This window comes from Eumetopias jubatus, unplaced genomic scaffold (assembly GCF_037043125.1).
Source record: "Eumetopias jubatus isolate StellerSeaLion01/CBP00866 unplaced genomic scaffold, mEumJub1_p1.0 scaffold_1, whole genome shotgun sequence".
Classification (NCBI taxonomy): domain Eukaryota; kingdom Metazoa; phylum Chordata; class Mammalia; order Carnivora; family Otariidae; genus Eumetopias; species Eumetopias jubatus.
This window is the reverse complement of record NW_028274807.1, coordinates 156,730,474-156,750,512: the sequence shown is the minus strand read 5'-3', so window position 1 is coordinate 156,750,512 and position 20,039 is coordinate 156,730,474. Positions and strand designations below refer to the sequence as shown.

At 42.7% G+C, this 20,039-nt stretch overlaps 1 pseudogene; it reads left to right on the top strand.

Moving 5' to 3' along the window:
• The window catches only part of LOC148165086 (solute carrier family 41 member 3-like), a 29,729-nt pseudogene extending 27,131 nt beyond the window's left edge, over positions 1-2,598 (top strand).
• The last annotated feature ends 17,441 nt before the right edge of the window (positions 2,599-20,039 follow it).

Below are 20,039 nucleotides of genomic sequence, written 5' to 3'. Positions count from 1 at the left end.
TGAGGGCTTCTAGTCTCCAGTATTCATCCTACTAACATACACTTTGTTCTCTACCACATTATCCTGGTTTATTTTCATCCTCACACTGGTCAGTTTGAAATGACTTTTCTTGTTTGTTTCTGCTACTCGATTCTGTTCTTTTTCCCTCTCTCTCTCTTCCCTAAAATGTCAGTTCCATGAGGGAAGGGACAGGAGTATATCCCCATATGCAAGAACGTGCCTGCCACATAGTAGGTGCTCAGTAAACACTCATGTAATAGATAAATGAATGTGGATGCCTCACTGGAGACTGCCACATGCCAAGGTGGCTTCTGCTGCCTAGCACGTCACACAATCTCCTTGGTTTTCTTTTTACAGAAATTAATTCCATATCAGCCCGAGTCCTGCTCTTTCCGGTGGTTCGGGGCCATCTGATTTTTTTTCTACATCCTCTACTTGGTGGAAGGCCATTTGGTCCCAGACAGTAAGATCTTTGTGGTGTTCTATCTGCTAGCAAGCCTGATCCAGGTGAGGATGACTATAGCAGTATCAGAGCAGCATTCAGTGGTTGGTCAGCCGGCAAGATTTGTCTTGGTTGGTGAGGGGGGCGGTTCTAGGACCCCCATCTTACAAGAGTCAACTTGTTCAAGCCCAAGGGCATGATCCAGACAGAGAGGCCATTCCACACTCTGTATTGCACACTTCACACTGCACATTCCACACAGCACATGCTACACTGCACATTTAATAGGGTACACCCCCCACAAGGCACGCTCCATACTACGTATAGCACACTGCACACTCCTCAGGACCAAAGGTTCATCCTGAAGTTGCAGCAAGTTGCTGTGAAGCAAGTTGATGACTGGGTCCAGCCGATAAACTGTGCCATGCACACCAACCATCACAGACAGGGTGGGCAGAGACCAGCCCCCTGCTGGAGTGTTGCTGAAAGGCATGCAGGGACTTTAGTCAGGGCTGGATGGTGATAAGGACATGATGAAAGAGATTAAGCTGGTGCCTGCCTCTGGGTAGTACTCAGCAGACTGTCTGCCCAGACTAGCTGACTGATGCCCCTCGTGGGCCCAGGTTGTCTGCAGAGATAACTGTGGACACTGATGGGCAATTCTAGGAGGGCAGTGCTAGAGCTAGGGACTGACGTGCTCAAATCTCCCTGAGTTAGGGCATTTACAATTGCAGCATGTCCCTGACCCTGAATAGTGGGTTGGGGCACTCTGACAAACTGTCTTGAGCAGGAGCACGGAAAGGGCTGGAGTCAGCCTGGGACAGGGGACCGAGGAGCCCTGGAATGAAGCCAGGACTGTGCTCACTACTGGCACTTTCAGGAAAGCCTTACTGTCCAAAGCTGCCCATACAAGGGCTTCCAACAAACTCAAATTGAAGTCCCAATAAGGTCTATGTCTTGAGTTTTCAAGGACAGTGAGAGGAGTTGGTGTAGCAGAGATGGTCTGTCTGGCACCTCAGTTTGCCACAAGTAGGACCTGACCACAGGGAGGGAGGCTAGGCAAGTATGGATAAGGGTGGACTTCCTGCCTCTGCATGAGCTCAGAGCTGGGCACTGACCCCAAGAAAAGCTAGAGGAAGGGGGCTCCTTGGAGTGGACATGTCCACCTTGGTATCTGCCTTTGAAATTTGCTAGTGTTTCTTAGTGACACTTGACTCTCTGACTTAGTTGTTATTTTTTGTGTCTGCTTGCTCTTGTGCCAGGTGACGATTCTTCTGTACCTGGCAGAAGTGATGGTTCGGCTGACATGGCACCAGGCCCTGGATCCAGACAACCACTGTATCTCCTATCTCACAGGGTTGGGGGACCTCCTAGGGACTGGCCTTCTGACACTCTGCTTTCTTATCAACTGGTTATTGAGGAGTGATGCAGGGCTGGATGGTTTCTCAGAACCATCATGTGGACCTCCCTAATGAGCCCAGGCAGCCCCAGTTTCTCAGTAGAATTTTCCTTCACACCAGCAGGGTACAGAATACAGTTTCTCCCTGCCTGTGTCCTCAGGAAGGATGGTTGACACCCTGCCTCTGCAGTGGCCCTTTGTCAGTCTGCTAAGGACACTAACACACATCTTGACTCTGGAGTTGGAACCTGAGCCTATGAGGGTGAGAGAGGCCTGAAATCAGAAGCATTGTTTGTGTATGAATGTGACTGCATGTTCCCAGACATAAGTGCACACTCATGTGCTTGGTGAGTGCAAACGAGTGTGCATGTGTGTGTGGAGAGCAGGGGACTCTGGCCTGAAGACGCTGAAGGAAGAGACATGTCCGGTGCACTTGGGAGATATGCTGTCACTGTTCTGTGCCCATGCAGCCTGGATTGGGGAGGAGCAGGAATGAGATGCCTTCTGTGCCCAAGCCTCAGGACTGAGCTGTGGCTTAAGCACAGTCTTCACCAGGTCTGAGCTTCATGGGCCATTTTGCCAGTGTGCCTGCAAATGTGCAGCCCTTCCCAAGACAGCCCTTCCTTGCACACCCTTCATCTGTTCCCAGTATTTAATCCTGTTAATGTTTTTTCTTTTTTTCTTTTTATGTTTAAGCAAAACTTCTGTTTAGATTTTAATGATCAGAGAAGTATAAAATAAAACATAGATTATATTATACTTGGCCTTTGTGTCCTTAAAGATAGTTAATGCCACCATGAGACTTGGGGTCTATAAGTAACAAAAACCTCTGGTGTTTCTCTAGTGTCTGTTTCTCAAACTGTGGTCTGCAGCATAGAAGCATCAACAACATGGGGAAACTTGTTAGAAATGCAAGTTGTTTACCCTCCCTCCCCTAGGCCTGCCAAATCAGCCTGTCTTGGGGTAGAGCTCAGCAATGTAGGTTTAATAAGCCCTCCATGTTGTTCTGATACACTCTCACATTTGAGAACCACTACTCCAGAATGCCCTCACTTTTTTAAAATATATGTTTACTTCCTGATTTTTTTTAAATTTATTAAGTTTATTTATTTAGAGAGCACACACGAGTTGGGGGAGGGCAGAAGGAGAGAGAGAATCTCAAGCAGACTCCATGCTGAGCATGGAGACCAACACAGGGCACAATCCTATGACCCCAAGATCATGACCGGAGCTGAAATCAAGAGTCAGATGCTCAACTGACTGAATCACCCAGGCGCCTGCTACTTCTTGTTTCTTATTAACTCATCATAACAACTTTAGCCATGGTTTGGACTGAGGATTATTATCTTCATCTGGTAAAAACAGGTATTTACTTATTAATTTAGCACATATGGACATGGGCCATCTTGTATCAGTGCCCCAGAAGGAAAGAGGTGGCATCCTAAGTGGTGTAATTGGGCAGGGCTTGAAGAAGGGACAGTTTACAGATACATGGGGAAGGGGAACAATGGTGAAGCACCTTATGCCTGGTCACAGTTAAGGGGCTGTTACCACCAGAAACTCCCCTGAACTGGGGAGTGAATAGGAGTGGGATTATCTGAGGTTGGGTGAAGGGGCATCTCTATTTAAAAAAAACAGCTACCATCAGCTGTGGCCTGACAGAGAGAGATCCATGGGAATAAATACCCAACCTTATTCTCTGCTTACCCTTTAAACTGCTAGTGTCTCCCATTAGCCAAACCCAGCCAGAAGTTAAATGACTGGCGGTGTCATTTATGGATGGTTCCATAAATATATAGAGGTCTCAGCCCCCCTGGGGCTCAGAGCCAGTTGAGGGTGGAGAGTGGTTCTGGAGAGGCAAGTGGAGAATATCCAGCACACCTAGGTACCAAGTCCTAGGCTAAGTACTGGGGATGCACTTGTGGGCAAAGCATTCATCATCCCTCTCTCAAGGGTCTATAGGGGGGATGGTCAATAATAGACATTATAGGTTTGTGACAACATGGATGGACCTAGAGGGTATTATGCTAAGTGAAATAAGCAGACAGAGAAAGATAAATACCATGTGGTTTCACTCATATGTGAAATCTAAAAAAAAAAATGAATAAACAAAAAGAATCAGACCTATAAATACACTGATGGTTGCCAGAAGGAAGTGGGGTATGGGGATTGGCAAAATGGGTGAAGTGGAGTGGGAGGTACAGTCTTCCAATTATGGAATAAGTCACAGGGATAAAAGGCACAGCATAGAGAATATAGTCAATGATAGTGTTGTATGGGGACAGAGAGCAGCTATATTGGTGAGCGAGCATAATGGGAAGAGATGTTGAATCCCTATGATGTATGCCTGAAACTAATAGTGTGTCAACTATACTCAAAAAATTGCTTAAATAAATAACACTACACCAACAAGTGTTAAAATTTTAGCTCTGATAAATCTTGCAAAAGAGAAGAATATGGTGCTGTAGAAGTATGTAACGAGAGCTAAAACTTATTGAGCACCTATTGTGCCATGTTCTGAGCATTTTAAATGTGTAAACTCAGTGTAATAATCTCACAGCAACCTTATGTTATAGGTATGATAGATCATTCCCATTTATAGATGAGGAGACAGCCATTTTGAGGTCTCTTCACTTTCCCAGGATCCTTTGGTGAGTGGTGACAATCTGGCTGAGACCCAAGCTATGCAAGTAGTAAAAGGATTTGACCAAGACAGGAGCTCAGGAAAGATTTTTCTTCAGGAAGTGCCATGTAAGCTGAGATTCAAGAATAAGCAGGAGTAAATCAGCAATGAGTGAAGAGGTTTGGGTGGAAGGTAGAGCATTCAGAAAGATGGATCTTATCATAGGTAAAGGGGGAGCAGAGTAGAGGGGCCACTACTGAAGCTTGAGTTCCTGCAACATTTAATGACCAAGGGAGTATGATCCTGCAATGCAGAGGCAGAGAAGAGACATGGGAGAGGTAAGGAGAAAAAAAAACAAAACAGGAGAGCATCATGTTTGGAGACCAAAGAAGTGTATTATAGAAAGAGAAAGTGGTCCAATGCTTTGAAACTAGAACTCAATCACAAGAGGAAAGTCAGAAAGAACTCAAATACATGGAGGCTAAAGAGCATCCTACTAAAGAATGAATGGGTCAACCAGAAAATTAAAGAATTTTTAAAAATTCATGGAAACAAATGAAAATGAAAACACAACTCTTCAAAATCTTTGGGATGCAGCAAAGGCAGTCCTAGAAAGTGTATAGCAATACAAGCCTTTCTCAAGAAACAAGAAATTTCTCAAATACACAAGCTAACCCTACACCTAAAGGAACTGGAGAAAGAACAGCAAATAAAGCCTAAACCCAGCAGGAGAAGAGAAATAATAAAGATCAGAACAGAAATCAATGAACTAGAAACCAAAAGAACAGTAGAACAGATTCAATGAAACTAGGAGCTGGTTCTTTGAAAGAATTAACAAGATTGAGAAACCCCTGGCCAGACTTATCAAAAAGAAAAGAGAAATGACCCAAGTAAATAAAATCATGAATGAGGCGGAGCAAGATGGCGGAGGAGTAGGAGACCTAGATTTCGTCTGGTCTCAGGAATTCAGCTGAATAGGGATCAAACCATTCTGAACACCTACGAACTCAACAGGAGATCGAACAGGAGAGTAGGAACAACTCTCTGAACAGAGAAGCGACCACTTATTGGAAGGTAGGGCGCGCGGAGAAGAGAATCCGAGGCGATATTCGGGAGGATAGACGGCGGGGGAGGGGCCTCCGCCGGCGCTTCTGGCAAGTGATAGAGCCGCGGAGCACAAAATCGGACCTTTTAGAAGTTGGCTCGGCGGAGGGACGTCGCTGCAGTGGCTAAGCGGGGGGTTGAATCCTCCCGGGACAGTGTGGTCTCAAGACCCTTGGGGTCACAGAGAGACCGGGGGTGCCTGAGTGCGCCAGAGCTCCCAGGTATCAGAGCAGGGAAGCCGGCTGCAGATACGGAGCAGAGTCGCGGGCTCTCAGCTCGGGGTTGCCATAAACTGTGATCTGCGGCCCACTCGGGGCACGGCTCCCCCAGCAAGGACCCAACAAGCAGCAGATCCGGGGAGACTCCCCTTCCTTCCCGGGGAGGAGCGGTGCGGGAACGCACTGCAGGGATCTGCTGGGTTTGGAGACTCCGCGCGGGGTCGGGTGCCAGAGATAGCAACGCTCGATCACAGGCCGGGTGAGCACGGAGTGCGGCCGGAGACCGGGGACACGGAAGTGACTGCTTTTCTCTGGGGGCACACTGAGGAGTGGGGCCCCGAGTTCTCAGCTCCTCCGGGTGGAGATTGGGAGGCCACCATTTCTGCCCTGGTCCTCCAAAGCTGTACCGAGAGCTTGCAGGGAACAAAAGCTCCTGAGAGCAAACCGGAGCAGCTTCCTTAGCCCGGACCGACAAGGGCGGGGCAATTCCGCCTCCAGCAAAGACATTTGGAAACCACAGCAACAGGCCCCTCCCCCAGAAGATCAGCACAAACAACCAGCAAGCCAAGACCAAGTTGATCGATCAAGGAGAATAGGAGAACTCCAGCGCTAGGGGAATACTGCACATAGATTCATGGCTTTGTTTTTTTTTTTTTTTTTTACCATGATTCATTATTTCATCAAAGTTAATTTTTGTTGACTGTTTTTTTTTTATTTTTCTTTTTCCCTTTTTCAACCAACATCTTATAAATCCCTTTTTTTAAAAAAAAAAACATTTTTTATTTTTCATTTTTAGAGTCATATTTTATCCCTTCATAGTACTTACCCTTATTTTTGGCATATATATATAAGTTGTTCTCTCTTTAAAATTTTGAGGTACAGTTTCTTCTAACAGATCAAAATATACCCTAAATCACTAGTCTATGGCTTTGTTCTAGTCTCCTGCCTGATCACATTCTCTCCCTTTTTCCTTTTCTTTTTTTCTTAAATCTTCTTTCTTTTTTCAAACAACTTATCTTACCAAGTCTTTTTATAAAATCTTTTATAATTTTCATCTTTACAGTCATCTTCCGTCCCTTCATTGTATCAACCCTTATTTTGTACATATATGTCTTTCTTCCTTTAAAATTTTAGGAGGCACTTTTTTCTAACAGACCAAAATACGCCCAAAATCTAGTGTGTGGCACTGATCTATGCACTAGGCTGATCATATTTGATCATATTCTGCCTTTTTTGTATTGTTTTTTTTTTTATCTTTTTTTTTCTTTTTCTCTTTCTTTTTTCTTTCTTTCCCTTTCTTTTCCCCTGGTTTCAGGTCTTTTCTGATTTGTATACAGTATATTTGCTGGGGACGTTGTAAACCTGTTAGCATTTTGTTCTCTCATTCATCTATTCTCCTCTGGACAAAATGACAAGACGAAAGAAATCACCTCAGCAAAAAGAACAAGAGGTAGTACCGTCAGCCAGGGACCTACTCAATACGGACATTAGTACGATGTCGGACCTAGAGTTCAGAATCATGACTTTAAAGATACTAGCTGGGCTTGAAAAAAGCGTGGAAGTCATTAGAGAAACCCTTTCTGGAGAAATAAAAGAACTAAAATCTAACCAAATCGAAATCAAAAAGGCTATTGATGAGGTGCAATCAAAAATGGGGGCACTAAATGCTAGGATAAATGAGGCAGAAGAGAGAATCAGCGATATAGAAGACCAAATGATGGAAAATAAAGAGGCTGAGAAAAAGAGAGAGAAACAACTACAGGATCACGAGGGCAGAATTCGAGAGATAAGTGATACGATAAGACGAAACAACATTAGAATAATTGGGATCCCAGAAGAAGAAGAGAGAGAGAGGGGGGCAGAAGGTATATTGGAGCAAATTATAGCAGAGAACTTCCCTAATGTGAGGAAGGAAACAGGCATTAAAATCCAGGAGGCACAGAGAACCCCTCTCAAAATCAATAATAATAGGTCAACACCCCGACATCTAATAGTAAAACTTACGAGTCTCAGAGACAAAGAGAAAATCCTGAAAGCAGCTCGGGAGAAGAGATATGTAACCTACAATGGTAGAAACATTAGATTGGCAACAGACCTATCCACAGAGACCTGGCAGGCCAGAAAGGACTGGCAAGATATCTTCAGAGCACTAAACGAGAAAAATATGCAGCCAAGAATACTATATCCAGCTAGGCTATCACTGAAAATAGAAGGAGAGATAAAAAGCTTCCAGAACAAACAAAAACTAAAGGAATTTGCAAACACGAAACCAGCCCTCCAAGAAATATTGAGAGGGGTCCTCTAAGCAAAGAGAGAACCTAAAAGCAGCAAAGAGCAAAAACGAACACAGACAACAGACAGTTAACAGTCACCTTACAGGTAATACAATGGCACTAAATTCATACCTTTCAATAGTTACCCTGAATGTAAATGGGCTCAATGCCCCAATCAAAAGACACAGGCTATCAGATTGGATTAAAAAACAAGACCCATCCATATGCTGTCTGCAAGAGACTCATTTTAGACCCAAAGACACCCCCAGATTGAAAGTGAGGGGGTGGAAAACCATTTACCATGCTAATGGACACCAAAAGAAAGCTGGGGTGGCAATCCTTATATCAGACAAACTAGATTTTAAAACAAAGACTGTAATGAGATGAGGAAGGACACTATATCCTACTTAAAGGGTCTATCCAACAAGAAGATCTAACAATTGTAAATATCTATGCCCCGAACATGGGAGCAGCCAATTATATAAGGCAATTAATAACAAAAGCAAAGAAACACATTGACAACAATACAATAATAGTGGGGGACTTTAACACCCCCCTGACTGAAATGGACAGATCATCTAAGCAAAAGATCAACAAGAAAATAAAGACTTTAAATGACACACTGGACCAAATGGACTTCATAGATATATTCAGAACATTCCATCCCAAAGCAAAGGAATACGCATTCTTCTCTAGTGCCCATGGAACATTCTCCAGAATTGATCACATCCTAGGTCACAAATCAGGTCTCAATCGGTACCAAAAGATTGGGATCATTCCCTGCATATTTTCAGACCACAATGCTTTGAAACTAGAACTCAACCACAAGAGGAAAGTCGGAAAGAACTCAAATACATGGAGGCTAAAGAGCATCCTACTAAAGAATGAATGGGTCAACCAAGAAATTAAAGAAGAATTAAAAAAATTCATGGAAAGCAATGAAAATGAAAACACAACTGTTCAAAATCTTTGGGATACAGCAAAGGCAGTCCTGAGAGGAAAGTATATAGCAATACAAGCCTTTCTCAAGAAACAAGAAAGGTCTCAAATACACAACCTAACCCTACACCTAAAGGAGCTGGAGAAAGAACAGTAAATAAAGCCTAAACCCAGCAGGAGAAGAGAAATCATAAAGATCAGAGCAGAAATCAATGAACTAGAAACCAAAAGAACAGTAGAACACATCAACGAAACTAGGAGCTGGTTCTTTGAAAGAATTAACAAGATTGATAAACCCCTGGCCAGACTGATCAAAAAGAAAAGAGAAATGACCCAAATCAACAAAATCATGAATGAAAGAGGAGAGATCACAACCAACACCAAAGAAATACAAACAATTAGAAGAACATATTATGAGCAACTCTATGCCAGCAAATTAGATAACCTGGAAGAAATGGGTGCATTCCTAGAGATGTATCAACTACCAAAATTGAACCAGGAAGAAATACAAAACCTGAACAGCCCTATAACCACTAAGGAAATTGAAGCAGTCATCAAAATCTCCCAAGAAACAAAAGCCCAGGGCCAGATGGCTTCCCAGGGGAATTCTATCAGACATTTCAAGAAGACTTAATACCTATTCTCCTGAAACTGTTCCAAAAAATAGAAATGGAAGGGAAACTTCCAAACTCATTTTATGAGGCCAGCATTACCTTGATCCCAAAACCAGACAAAGACCCCATCAAAAAAGAGAATTACACACCAATATCCTTGATGAACATGGATGCAAAAATTCTCACCAAAATACTAGCCAATAGGATCCAACAGAACATTAAAAGGATTATTCATCACGACCAAGTGGGATTTATTCCTAGGCTGCAAGGCTGGCTCAACATCCGCAAATCAATCAATGTGATACAATACATTAACAAAAGAAAGAACAAGAATCATATGATCCTGTAAATAGATGCAGAAAAAGCATTTGACAAAGTACAGCATCCTTTCTTGAACAAAACTCTTCAGAGTATAGGGAGAGAGGGTACATACCTCAATATCATAAAAGCCATCTATGAATAACCTACAGCCAATATCATTCTCAAGGGGGAAAGGCTGAGAGCTTTTCCCCTAAGGTCAGGAACGCGGCAGGGATGTCCACTCTCACCACTGCTATTCAACATAGTATTAGAAGTCCTAGCCACAGCAATTAGACAACCAAAAGAAACGAAAGGCATCCAAATCGGCAAAGAGGAAGTCAAACTCTCACTCTTTCCAGATGATATGATACTGTACGTGGAAAACCCAAAAGACTCCACCCCAAAACTGCTAGAACTCATACAGGAATTCAGTCAAGTGGCAGGATATAAAATCAATGCACAGAAATCCGTGGCATTCCTATACACCAACAACAAGACAGAAGAGAGACAAATCAAGGAGTCGATCCCATTTACAATTGCACCCAAAAACATTAGATACCTAGGAATAAATCTAACCAAAGAGGCAAAGGATCTGTACTCAGAAAACTATAAAATACCCATGAAAGCAATTGAAGAAGACACAAAGAAATGGAAAAACGTTCCATGCTCATGGATTGGGAGAATCAACATTGTGAAGATGTCAATGCTACCTAGAGCAATCTACACATTCAATGCAATCCCCATCAAAATACCATCCACTTTTTTCACAGACATGGAACAAATAATCCTAAAATTTGTATGGAACCAGAAGAGACCCAGAATAGCCAGAGGAATACTGAAAAAGAAAAGCAAAGCTGGCGGCATCGCAATTCCGGACTTCCAGCTCTATTACAAAGCTGTCATCATCAAGACAGTATGGTACTGGCACAAAAACAGACACATTGATCAATGGAACAGAATCGAGAGCCCAGAAATGGACCCTCAACTCTATGGTCAACTCATCTTTGACAAAGCAGGAAAGAATGTCCAGTGGAAAAGAGACAGTCTCTTCAACAAATGGTGTTGGGAAAATTGGACAGCCACATGCAGAAGAATGAAACTGGACCATTTCCTTACACCACACACAAAAATCGACTCCAAATGGTTGAAAGACCTAAACGTGAGACAGGAGACCATCCAAATCCTAAAGGAGAACACAGGTAGCAACCTTTTCGACCTTAGCCGCAGCAACTTCTTCCTAGAAACATCGCCAAAGGCACGGGAAGCCAGGGCAAAAATGAACTACTGGGATTTCATCCAGATAAAAAGCTTTTGCACAGCAAAAGAAACGGTCCACAAAACCAAAAGACAACCGACAGAATGGGAGAAAATATGTGCAAATGACATATCAGAATAAGGGCTAGTATCCAAAATCTATAAAGAACTTATCAAACTCAACACCCAAAGAACAAGTAATCCAATCAAGAAATGGGCAGAAGACATGAACAGACATTTCTCCAAAGAAGACATCCACATGGCCAACAGGCACATGAAAAAGTGCTCAACATCACTCGGCATCAGGGAAATCCAAATCAAAACCTCAATGAGATACCACCTCACACCAGTCCGATTGGCTAAAATGAACAAGTCAGGGAACGGCAGATGTTGGCGGGGATGTGGAGAAAGGGGAACCCTCCTACACTGTTGGTGGGAATGCAAGCTGGTGCAACCCCTCTGGAAAACAGTATGGAGGTTCCTCAAACAGTTGAAATTAGAGCTACCGTTCGATCCAGCAATTGCACTACTGGGTATTTACCACAAAGATACAAATGTAGGGACCCGAAGGGGTACGTGTACCCCAATGTTTATAGCAGCAATGTCCACCATAGCCAAACTGTGGAAAGAGCCAAGATGCCCATCGACAGATGAATGGATAAAGAAGAGGTGGTATAGATACACAATGGAATATTATGCAGCCATCAAAAGGAATGAGATCTTGCCATTTGCAACGACGTGGATGGAACTGGAGGGTGTTATGCTGAGTGAAATAAGTCAATCAGAGAAAGACATGTATCACATGACCTCACTGATATGAGGAATTCTTAATCTCAGGAGAGAAACGGAGTGTTACTGCAGTGGTTGGGGGTGGGAGGGATGGGGTGGCTGGGTGCTAGACATTGGGGAGGGTATGTGCTACGGTGAGCGCTGTGAATTGTGCAAGACTGTTGAATCACAGTTCTGTCCTTCTGAAACAAATAACGCACCATATTTTAAGAAAAAAGAAAAAGAAGAAGATAACAGGAGAGGAAGAAAAGGGGAGTATGTCAGAGGGGGAGACGAACCATGAGAGATGAAGGACTCTGAAAGACAAACTGAGGGTTCTAGAGGGGAGGGGGGTAGGGGGATGGGTGAGCCTGGTGATGGGTATGGAGGAGGGCACGTTCTGCATGGAGCACTGGGTGTTATGAACAAACAATGAATCATGGAGCACTGCACCAAAAACTAATGATGTAATATATGGTGATTAACATAACTATAAAAAAATTAAAAAAATAATCATGAATGAAAGAGGAGAGATGACAACCAACACCAAAGAAATACAAACAATTATAAGAACATATTATGAGCCACTCTAGGCCAGCAAATTAGATAATCTTGAAGAAATGGATGCATTCCCAGAAATGTATCAACTACCTAAGCTGAACCAGGAAGAAATAGAAAACCTGAAGAGACCTATAACCGCTAATGAGGAAATTGAAGCAGTCATCAAAAATCTCCCAACAAACAGGAGCCCAAGGCCAGATGGCTTCCCAGGGGAATTCTACCAACCATTTAAAGAAGTAGTAATACCTATTCTTCTGAAACTGTTCCAAAAAATAGAAATGGAAGGAAAGCATCCAAACTCGTCTTATGAGGCCATTACCTTGATCCCCAAACCGAACAAAGACCCCATCAAAAAGGAAAATTACAGGTCCATATCCCTGAGGAACATGGATGCAAAACTTCTCACCAAAACGCCAGCCAATAGGATCCAACAGTGCATTAAAAGGATTATTCACCACGACCAAGTGGGATTTACTCCTAGGCTGCAAGGTTGGTTCAACATCTGCAAATCAATCAATGTGATACAATACATTAATAAAAAAAAAGAAAAAGAACCATATGATCCTGTAACTAGATGCAGAAAAAGCATTTGACAAAGTACAGCATCCTTTCTTGAACAAAACTCTTCAGAGTATAGGGAGAGAGGGTACATACCTCAATATCATAAAAGCCATCTATGAATAACCTACAGCCAATATCATTCTCAAGGGGGAAAGGCTGAGAGCTCTTCCCCTAAGGTCAGGAACGCGGCAGGGATGTCCACTCTCACCACTGCTATTCAACATAGTATTAGAAGTCCTAACCACAGCAATTAGACAACCAAAAGAAACGAAAGGCATCCAAATCGGCAAAGAGGAAGTCAAACTCTCACTCTTTGCAGATGATATGATACTGTATGTGGAAAACCCAAAAGACTCCACCCCAAAACTGCTAGAACTCATACAGGAATTCAGTCAAGTGGCAGGATATAAAATCAATGCACAGAAATCCGTGGCATTCCTATACACCAACAACAAGACAGAAGAGAGACAAATCAAGGAGTCGATCCCATTTACAATTGCACCCAAAACCATTAGATACCTAGGAATAAATCTAACCAAAGAGGCAAAGGATCTGTACTCAGAAAACTATAAAATACCCATGAAAGCAATTGAAGAAGACACAAAGAAATGGAAAAACGTTCCATGCTCATGGATTGGGAGAATCAACATTGTGAAGATGTCAATGCTACCTAGAGCAATCTACACATTCAATGCCATCCCCATCAAAATACCATCCACTTTTTTCACAGACATGGAACAAATAATCCTAAAATTTGTATGGAACCAGAAGAGACCCAGAATAGCCAGAGGAATACTGAAAAAGAAAAGCAAAGCTGGCGGCATCGCAATTCCGGACTTCCAGCTCTATTACAAAGCTGTCATCATCAAGACAGTATGGTACTGGCACAAAAACAGACACATTGATCAATGGAACAGAATCGAGAGCCCAGAAATGGACCCTCAACTCTATGGTCAACTCATCTTTGACAAAGCAGGAAAGAATGTCCAGTGGAAAAGAGACAGTCTCTTCAACAAATGGTGTTGGGAAAATTGGACAGCCACATGCAGAAGAATGAAACTGGACCATTTCCTTACACCACACACAAAAATCGACTCCAAATGGTTGAAAGACCTAAACGTGAGACAGGAGACCATCCAAATCCTAAAGGAGAACACAGGTAGCAACCTTTTCGACCTTAGCCGCAGCAACTTCTTCCTAGAAACATCGCCAAAGGCACGGGAAGCCAGGGCAAAAATGAACTACTGGGATTTCATCCAGATAAAAAGCTTTTGCACAGCAAAAGAAACGGTCCACAAAACCAAAAGACAACCGACAGAATGGGAGAAAATATGTGCAAATGACATATCAGAATAAGGGCTAGTATCCAAAATCTATAAAGAACTTATCAAACTCAACACCCAAAGAACAAGTAATCCAATCAAGAAATGGGCAGAAGACATGAACAGACATTTCTCCAAAGAAGACATCCACATGGCCAACAGGCACATGAAAAAGTGCTCAACATCGCTCGGCATCAGGGAAATCCAAATCAAAACCTCAATGAGATACCACCTCACACCAGTCAGATTGGCTAAAATGAACAAGTCAGGGAACGGCAGATGTTGGCGGGGATGTGGAGAAAGGGGAACCCTCCTACACTGTTGGTGGGAATGCAAGCTGGTGCAACCCCTCTGGAAAACAGTATGGAGGTTCCTCAAACAGTTGAAATTAGAGCTACCGTTCGATCCAGCAATTGCACTACTGGGTATTTACCACAAAGATACAAATGTAGGGACCCGAAGGGGTACGTGTACCCCAATGTTTATAGCAGCAATGTCCACCATAGCCAAACTGTGGAAAGAGCCAAGATGCCCATCGACAGATGAATGGATAAAGAAGAGGTGGTATAGATACACAATGGAATATTATGCAGCCATCAAAAGGAATGAGATCTTGCCATTTGCAACGACGTGGATGGAACTGGAGGGTGTTATGCTGAGTGAAATAAGTCAATCAGAGAAAGACATGTATCACATGACCTCACTGATATGAGGAATTCTTAATCTCAGGAGAGAAACTGAGTGTTACTGCAGTGGTTGGGGGTGGGAGGGATGGGGTGGCTGGGTGCTAGACATTGGGGAGGGTATGTGCTACGGTGAGCGCTGTGAATTGTGCAAGACTGTTGAATCACAGTTCTGTCCTTCTGAAACAAATAACGCACCATATTTTAAGAAAAAAGAAAAAGAAGAAGATAACAGGAGAGGAAGAAAAGGGGAGTATGTCAGAGGGGGAGACGAACCATGAGAGATGAAGGACTCTGAAAGACAAACTGAGGGTTCTAGAGGGGAGGGGGGTAGGGGGATGGGTGAGCCTGGTGATGGGTATGGAGGAGGGCACGTTCTGCATGGAGCACTGGGTGTTATGAACAAACAATGAATCATGGAGCACTGCACCAAAAACTAATGATGTAATATATGGTGATTAACATAACTATAAAAAAATTAAAAAAATAATCATGAATGAAAGAGGAGAGATGACAACCAACACCAAAGAAATACAAACAATTATAAGAACATATTATGAGCCACTCTAGGCCAGCAAATTAGATAATCTTGAAGAAATGGATGCATTCCCAGAAATGTATCAACTACCTACGCTGAACCAGGAAGAAATAGAAAACCTGAAGAGACCTATAACCGCTAATGAGGAAATTGAAGCAGTCATCAAAAATCTCCCAACAAACAGGAGCCCAAGGCCAGATGGCTTCCCAGGGGAATTCTACCAACCATTTAAAGAAGTAGTAATACCTATTCTTCTGAAACTGTTCCAAAAAATAGAAATGGAAGGAAAGCATCCAAACTCGTCTTATGAGGCCATTACCTTGATCCCCAAACCGAACAAAGACCCCATCAAAAAGGAAAATTACAGGTCCATATCCCTGAGGAACATGGATGCAAAACTTCTCACCAAAACGCCAGCCAATAGGATCCAACAGTGCATTAAAAGGATTATTCACCACGACCAAGTGGGATTTACTCCTAGGCTGCAAGGTTGGTTCAACATCTGCAAATCAATCAATGTGATACAATACATTAATAAAAAAAAAGAAAAAGAACCATATGATCCTGTAACTAGATGCAGAAAAAGCATTTGACAAAGTACAGCATCCTTTCTTGAACAAAACTCTTCAGAGTATAGGGAGAGAGGGTACATACCTCAATATCATAAAAGCCATCTATGAATAACCTACAGCCAATATCATTCTCAAGGGGGAATGCTGAGAGCTCATCCCCTAAGGTCAGGAACGCGGCAGGGATGTCCACTCTCACCACTGCTATTCAACATAGTATTAGAAGTCCTAGCCACAGCAATTAGACAACCAAAAGAAACGAAAGGCATCCAAATCGGCAAAGAGGAAGTCAAACTCTCACTCTTTGCAGATGATATGATACTGTATGTGGAAAACCCAAAAGACTCCACCCCAAAACTGCTAGAACTCATACAGGAATTCAGTCAAGTGGCAGGATATAAAATCAATGCACAGAAATCCGTGGCATTCCTATACACCAACAACAAGACAGAAGAGAGACAAATCAAGGAGTCGATCCCATTTACAATTGCACCCAAAACCATTAGATACCTAGGAATAAATCTAACCAAAGAGGCAAAGGATCTGTACTCAGAAAACTATAAAATACCCATGAAAGCAATTGAAGAAGACACAAAGAAATGGAAAAATGTTCCATGCTCATGGATTGGGAGAATCAACATTGTGAAGATGTCAATGCTACCTAGAGCAATCTACACATTCAATGCAATCCCCATCAAAATACCATCCACTTTTTTCACAGACATGGAACAAATAATCCTAAAATTTGTATGGAACCAGAAGAGACCCAGAATAGCCAGAGGAATACTGAAAAAGAAAAGCAAAGCTGGCGGCATCGCAATTCCGGACTTCCAGCTCTATTACAAAGCTGTCATCATCAAGACAGTATGGTACTGGCACAAAAACAGACACATTGATCAATGGAACAGAATCGAGAGCCCAGAAATGGACCCTCAACTCTATGGTCAACTCATCTTTGACAAAGCAGGAAAGAATGTCCAGTGGAAAAGAGACAGTCTCTTCAACAAATGGTGTTGGGAAAATTGGACAGCCACATGCAGAAGAATGAAACTGGACCATTTCCTTACACCACACACAAAAATCGACTCCAAATGGTTGAAAGACCTAAACGTGAGACAGGAGACCATCCAAATCCTAAAGGAGAACACAGGTAGCAACCTTTTCGACCTTAGCCGCAGCAACTTCTTCCTAGAAACATCGCCAAAGGCACGGGAAGCCAGGGCAAAAATGAACTACTGGGATTTCATCCAGATAAAAAGCTTTTGCACAGCAAAAGAAACGGTCCACAAAACCAAAAGACAACCGACAGAATGGGAGAAAATATGTGCAAATGACATATCAGAATAAGGGCTAGTATCCAAAATCTATAAAGAACTTATCAAACTCAACACCCAAAGAACAAGTAATCCAATCAAGAAATGGGCAGAAGACATGAACAGACATTTCTCCAAAGAAGACATCCACATGGCCAACAGGCACATGAAAAAGTGCTCAACATCGCTCGGCATCAGGGAAATCCAAATCAAAACCTCAATGAGATACCACCTCACACCAGTCAGATTGGCTAAAATGAACAAGTCAGGGAACGGCAGATGTTGGCGGGGATGTGGAGAAAGGGGAACCCTCCTACACTGTTGGTGGGAATGCAAGCTGGTGCAACCCCTCTGGAAAACAGTATGGAGGTTCCTCAAACAGTTGAAATTAGAGCTACCGTTCGATCCAGCAATTGCACTACTGGGTATTTACCACAAAGATACAAATGTAGGGACCCGAAGGGGTACGTGTACCCCAATGTTTATAGCAGCAATGTCCACCATAGCCAAACTGTGGAAAGAGCCAAGATGCCCATCGACAGATGAATGGATAAAGAAGAGGTGGTATAGATACACAATGGAATATTATGCAGCCATCAAAAGGAATGAGATCTTGCCATTTGCAACGACGTGGATGGAACTGGAGGGTGTTATGCTGAGTGAAATAAGTCAATCAGAGAAAGACATGTATCACATGACCTCACTGATATGAGGAATTCTTAATCTCAGGAGAGAAACGGAGTGTTACTGCAGTGGTTGGGGGTGGGAGGGATGGGGTGGCTGGGTGCTAGACATTGGGGAGGGTATGTGCTACGGTGAGCGCTGTGAATTGTGCAAGACTGTTGAATCACAGTTCTGTCCTTCTGAAACAAATAACGCACCATATTTTAAGAAAAAAGAAAAAGAAGAAGATAACAGGAGAGGAAGAAAAGGGGAGTATGTCAGAGGGGGAGACGAACCATGAGAGATGAAGGACTCTGAAAGACAAACTGAGGGTTCTAGAGGGGAGGGGGGTAGGGGGATGGGTGAGCCTGGTGATGGGTATGGAGGAGGGCACGTTCTGCATGGAGCACTGGGTGTTATGAACAAACAATGAATCATGGAGCACTGCACCAAAAACTAATGATGTAATATATGGTGATTAACATAACTATAAAAAAATTAAAAAAATAATCATGAATGAAAGAGGAGAGATGACAACCAACACCAAAGAAATACAAACAATTATAAGAACATATTATGAGCCACTCTAGGCCAGCAAATTAGATAATCTTGAAGAAATGGATGCATTCCCAGAAATGTATCAACTACCTAAGCTGAACCAGGAAGAAATAGAAAACCTGAAGAGACCTATAACCGCTAATGAGGAAATTGAAGCAGTCATCAAAAATCTCCCAACAAACAGGAGCCCAAGGCCAGATGGCTTCCCAGGGGAATTCTACCAACCATTTAAAGAAGTAGTAATACCTATTCTTCTGAAACTGTTCCAAAAAATAGAAATGGAAGGAAAGCATCCAAACTCGTCTTATGAGGCCATTACCTTGATCCCCAAACCGAACAAAGACCCCATCAAAAAGGAAAATTACAGGTCCATATCCCTGAGGAACATGGATGCAAAACTTCTCACCAAAACGCCAGCCAATAGGATCCAACTGTGCATTAAAAGGATTATTCACCACGACCAAGTGGGATTTACTCCTAGGCTGCAAGGTTGGTTCAACATCTGCAAATCAATCAATGTGATACAATACATTAATAAAAAAAAAAGAAAAAGAACCATATGATCCTGTAACTAGATGCAGAAAAAGCATTTGACAAAGTACAGCATCCTTTCTTGAACAAAACTCTTCAGAGTATAGGGAGAGAGGGTACATACCTCAATATCATAAAAGCCATCTATGAATAACCTACAGCCAATATCATTCTCAAGGGGGAAAGGCTGAGAGCTTTTCCCCTAAGGTCAGGAACGCGGCAGGGATGTCCACTCTCACCACTGCTATTCAACATAGTATTAGAAGTCCTAGCCACAGCAATTAGACAACCAAAAGAAACGAAAGGCATCCAAATCGGCAAAGAGGAAGTCAAACTCTCACTCTTTGCAGATGATATGATACTGTATGTGGAAAACCCAAAAGACTCCACCCCAAAACTGCTAGAACTCATACAGGAATTCAGTCAAGTGGCAGGATATAAAATCAATGCACAGAAATCCGTGGCATTCCTATACACCAACAACAAGACAGAAGAGAGACAAATCAAGGAGTCGATCCCATTTACAATTGCACCCAAAACCATTAGATACCTAGGAATAAATCTAACCAAAGAGGCAAAGGATCTGTACTCAGAAAACTATAAAATACCCATGAAAGCAATTGAAGAAGACACAAAGAAATGGAAAAACGTTCCATGCTCATGGATTGGGAGAATCAACATTGTGAAGATGTCAATGCTACCTAGAGCAATCTACACATTCAATGCAATCCCCATCAAAATACCATCCACTTTTTTCACAGACATGGAACAAATAATCCTAAAATTTGTATGGAACCAGAAGAGAC